The sequence below is a fragment of the Silene latifolia genome, chromosome 2 (assembly GCF_048544455.1).
Source record: "Silene latifolia isolate original U9 population chromosome 2, ASM4854445v1, whole genome shotgun sequence".
Taxonomy (NCBI): domain Eukaryota; kingdom Viridiplantae; phylum Streptophyta; class Magnoliopsida; order Caryophyllales; family Caryophyllaceae; genus Silene; species Silene latifolia.
Window position 1 is genome coordinate 52,130,905 of NC_133527.1, and position 5,410 is coordinate 52,136,314.

General features: G+C 43.2%; 1 non-coding gene across 1 annotated transcript; it reads right to left on the reverse strand.

The window, feature by feature from the left end:
- Positions 1–435: 435 nt before the first annotated feature.
- On the reverse strand, positions 436–544 carry LOC141644975 (small nucleolar RNA R71). Its single transcript, XR_012544573.1, has one exon. It is a non-coding gene; the product is annotated as a small nucleolar RNA R71 (small nucleolar RNA).
- Between the last annotated feature and the right edge of the window lie 4,866 nt (positions 545–5,410).

A 5,410-nucleotide genomic window follows, 5' to 3' on the forward strand; every position in this document is an offset into this window, starting at 1 on the left:
TTTTGCACAGTTAGAGGACAGGTGTTTGAGAGGAAGACTTGAGTACTCTCATTTTGGAAGTTATGGCTACGATATATGATAACTTTCAGCCAAAGGAGCACCACCTTCCAAAGGGGCAACAGTTACCTACCCCTTCTACCGGTAAATTCGAGTTTCGTTCCTCTTATATTGATTTAGTGGAACGGAATCAGTTCGCGGGTCTACCCGATGAAGACCCCTTGAAACATATGGAAATTTTCACGGACTATTGCTGTTCAATACCTATACCGGAGGGGGTAACTCAAGATGAAGTAAAGGGGTTCATGTTCTTATACTCCTTGACGGATTCGGCGCGAGATTGGTATCGCTACCTCGATAGAGTAGCAGCTGGAGTCATTGATTGGACATCTTTAGCACTAGCCTTTTACAAGAAGTACTTCCCACCTTCGAAGACTGAGGCCTTGAAGAGTAAAATCACGAGTTTTCAGCAAGGGGCCGACGAAGATTTTTGTGAAGCATGGGGACGTTTCAAAAGTTTGGTCCGAGCTGTCCCTCACCATGGCTTTCAGCAATGGTATCTTTGCAATCTCTTTTACAATGCTTTATATGATGACTACAAAGTCATTTTGGATGCAGCTGCTAATGGTAGATTCCAAAATAATACCGGTCAAAGTAAAGGTTGGAACACCATTGAGGAGATGGCAGTCCATAAAGCTGAGTTTGGAAGTTCACGTGGTAAGTCACGAAAGCAAAGTGACGACATGACTGCTGTTGTGTCACTTATAACTTCCATATCTACCCGTCTCGAGAAACTCGAGACTTCTGAAGCTTCCAAAGGGAAAGTCGAAGTTCCTATTCAAAACTCAGATGAAGTCGAAAAGTTAAGGGAGATGGTCCAACTCCTTTTGGTTCAAGTAGCGAATATGGAAGCAGCCGGAATTGAGTCCTCACAGAACTTTGTGAAACAATTGGAGAATATGGAGGCTAAGCAAGCCGCTAATTCTTCAATTAAATGTGAAGGGCCGGTTGAGACAATCAATGCCATAAACCTCAGAAGTGGCCTTTCTTATGAAAGTCCCGACAAGCCAAAGGAAGACTCGGAAAATGATGAAGAAGCTCGTTTGAATTCTGATGCAAAAACGAGTCTGAATGCCAGTGATTCCAGTCGATCGACCGCCATTCCCTGTCGATCGACTGAATTGTCAGATATAATAGTTTCTGGTCAGAAACTATTCACTCCTTGCACATCCAGTCGATCGACCAACATCATCAGTCGATCGACTGAAATACCTGATGACGTTAATTCTGGACAGGAACTGTTCACTCCCAGCTCACTTGGTCGATCGACCACCCATACGATCGATCGATCGGATCCCCGAGCGAGGATGCAAATCCAAACTAGTTTGCATGATCCATCGCTCATTGATGATTTGACGGGGTTTTAAACCTACGAAAGCCGAAGGTTACGATCCTACGGCCGTGTTGCGATCCCCATATCCGGAGCGTTTGAAAGCTACCAAGCTGGAGCGTAAGTTCGGTAAGTTTCTGGAGATGGTCCAGAATCTCGAGGTAACAGTTCCTTTCACTGATTTAATTACCCAGGTACCCTCTTACGCTAAATTCATGAAAGATATTTTGAATCGTAAGAGAAAGTTTCGTGATGAAGGTAATGTTGCGTTTGTGGAGGAATGTAATGTTCTTTCACAAGTTAATGTGCCACCTAAATTAAAGGACCCGGGTAGTTTTTCAATTCCTTGCACTATAGGTAACCACGTAATTGGAAAGGCCCTTTGTGACTTAGGGGCCAGCGTTAGTGTCATGCCGTATTCTGTTTGCGAAAGGTTAAACATTGGTAGACTTAAGGTGACCGATATTACCGTTCAAATGGCAAATAGATCGACTCAAAGACCTATAGGTGTCCTAGAGGATGTACCAGTTCGAGTGGGTAAGTTTTTTATTCCTGTCGATTTCGTTGTTTTGGACATTGCGGAGGATAGTCAGATACCTATTATTTTAGGCGATTTCTTACATACAAATTGGGCCGTGATAGATGTCAAACGCTGAACCATCACCTTAGAGGTAGGGGATGACACCATTGAGTTCGATCTTGCTCACAAGGCAACCGAACTCGGCCGATGAGGATACGTGTTATTCTATTGATGTTGTTGACAGGATTGTTACTTGTAATTGGAAGGAATCCTTAGCCAAGGATCCCTTAGCTGATCTAACTCGTTCAGATGAGTGTGCAGGTAATACAATGGAGAATGATGAGGAGCCAGACGCTGTGGTTGCCTCAATGGAGAGCCACGAGCTCAATGAAGAAGAAGATGAGATGCTTTTGAGCCTGGCCAACGACAACTTGGTGAACACTTGCTACACCATTGAAGCTGATTCTGTCTATCTTTGTAGAGGTAAAGGTGCCTGAGCGTAAGCCACTTCCCCCTAATCTTAAGTATGTTTTTCTAGATGATACGGAGCGTGACCCGGCTATTGTTAGCTCTAAGCTTAATGATGACCAGTATGCTTTGATGTTTGTGCTTAAGAAAAACAGGAAGGCCTTGGGTTACTCTTTGGATGACATTAAGGGCATCACCACGATGTCTGTATGCACAGGATAGAGTTGGAAGAAGGCCACAAGCCTTATAGACAGGTCAACGCAAGTTGAACCCGAAGATGCAGGAAGTTGTTATGGCCGAGGTGATGAAACTACTTGATGCGGTATTATTTATACAGATTGGCAACTCCAAGTGGGTTAGCCCGATTCAGTAGTCCCGAAGAAAGGAGGGACTACCGTGGTTAAAAATGATAAAAATGAATTAATACCAACTCGAGTAGTGACAGGGTGGCGGATGTGCATTGATTATAGACAGTTAAATGCCGCCACCAAGAAAGACCATTTCCCCCTCCCTTTTGTTGACCAAATGACTGAAAGACTTGCTTCTAACAAATTTTTCTGTTTTCTAGACGGATATTCAGGGTTCTTTCAGATCCCTATTCATCCGGACGATCAGAGTAAGACTACTTTTACCTGTCCACAGGGTGTTTTTGCGTATCGTAGGATGCCTTTTGGATTGTGTAACGCCCCTGCTACCTTTCAGAGGTGCATGATGGGGATTTTCTCTGATTATATAGAAAATATCATGGAGGTATTCATGGATGATTTCTCAGTTTATGGTAATGACTTTGATCGTTGTTTAGCTAATCTTGATAAAGTCATGCAGCGTTGTATGGATGTTAATCTTGTTTTAAACTGGGAAAAGTGTCAGTTTATGGTCAATGAGGGAGTTGTGTTAGGGCATCTGATTTCTGATAAAGGTATACATGTTGACAAGGCAAAGGTGCAGGTGATTGAGCAATTACCTCCTCCCGTGAATGTTAAAGGAGTGAGGAGTTTCCTAGGTCACGCTGGTTTCTACCGGCGTTTCATTAAGGATTTTTCAAAAATTGCTAAACCACTTACACAATTGCTTCTTAAGGATGCTGTCTTTGAATTTACTGATGAGTGCCATGTCGCTTTCAACAGGTTAAAGGAGGCCCTAATTTCTGCGCCAATCATTCAAATTTTGATTGGGACCTCCCATTTGAGATCATGTGTGATGCCGCGATTATGCTATCGGTGCGATTACGGGACAAATAAAGAATAAAGCTTTGAATGCCATATACTATGCGAGCCGAACTCTGGATGAGGCTCAAGTCAACTATTTTACCACTGAGAAAGAGTTTCTAGCTGTTGTTTTTGCCTTAGACAAATTTCGGTCTTATTTGTTAGGCTCTAAAGTTATTGTTTACACTGACCATGCAGCGTTGAAGACTCTCTTTATTAAGAAAGATGCAAAGCCAAGGCTTTTGAGGTGGATACTCCTTTTGCAGGAGTTTGATTTGGAGATCAGGGATAAGAAAGGAGCGAGAGAATGTGGTAGTGACCACTTATCTCGTCTGCAGCTGACAGAAAGGGAGGATTCTTTGCCTATTAACGATTCTTTTCCTGATGAGAGTTTGTTAGCTATTACTACTTCAGGTTCTTATCCACCTCCGTGGTTTGCTGATTTTGCTAACTTTGCTGTGACAGGTAGGATACCACCCGAGCTCTCATGGCAGCAGAAGAAGCGGTTTGCCTATGATGCTAGGCAATATTTTTGGGATGATCCTTATGTTTTCAAGGAATGCGCAGACGGTCTCATCCGGAGATGCGTGCCTCAGTGGGAGGTGAAGGATATCCTAGAGGCTTGCCACTCTTCTGCTTATGGTGGTCATCACGGTCCGTCCAGGACCGTAGCTAAGGTACTCCAATCTGGTTTCTATTGGCCAACTTTGCATGCAGATTGTCGCAGTTTTGTTGCTGAATGCGATGCTTGTCAAAGATCGGGGAATATTTCCAAGAGACATGAGATGCCACAGGTAGGCATTCTTGAGGTCGAGATTTTTGATGTCTGGGGCATCGATTATCAAGGACCTTTTCCGAGCAGTCAAGGTAATAAATATATCCTCGTAGCTGTAGATTATGTGTCCAAATGGGTAGAAGCTATTGCTACTCCCCATTGTGACGCAAAGGCCGTGATTAAATTGTTTAAAAATATTATTTTCCCTCGTTTTGGTGTCCCTCGGGTTGTCATTAGCGATGGGGGAATGCATTTTAAAGAGAAACAACTTAGTGCTTTATTGACTAAATTCGGTGTCCAACATCGTAGAGGTTTGGGGTATCATCCCCAAACTAGTGGTCAGGTTGAGGTTTCTAACAGAGAGTTGAAAGAAGTCTTAGCTAAAGTTGTTTCTAAATCACGGAAAGATTGGAGTCTTAAGTTGGATGATGTCTTATGGGCTTATAGAACTGCGTTTAAAACGCCAATCGGGATGTCACCATACCGATTGATTTATGGTAAGACATGTCATTTACCTGTTGAGTTAGAGCGTAAGTCTTGGTGGGCTATTTGTGATTTGAATTTGGATCCTAACCTCTCTCGTGAGAAACGCATGACACAAATTTGAATGAGCTAGAGGAATTTAGGTCACGGCCTATGACAATGCAAGGATCTACAAGGAAAAATCAAAGCGCTGGCACGACAAGAGAATCATCAAGCGCGAGTTCAATATTGGCGATAAGGTACTTCTTTTTAACGCCCGTATCCGTCTATTTCCTGGTAAGTCAAAATCCAGTGGACCGGTCCCTATACGGTCACAAATATCACAAAGTTCGGATCGAGTTGAATTGGAGACCTCCGCTGGAGAAAGGTTCAAGGTAAATGGCCAATATGTGAAGCACTACCATGGATCAGATGCATATGTTGGGAAGGTCGAGGTTTTATACTTCGACCCGCTATCAGATGATGAAAAGTGAGGTAACAAGGTCGTGCGGGACCTCTTAAACCAGCGCTAACTGGGAGGCAACCCAGGTTGTAGTTATTTTGTAATTTAGGATTTTAATTTTGTTTTT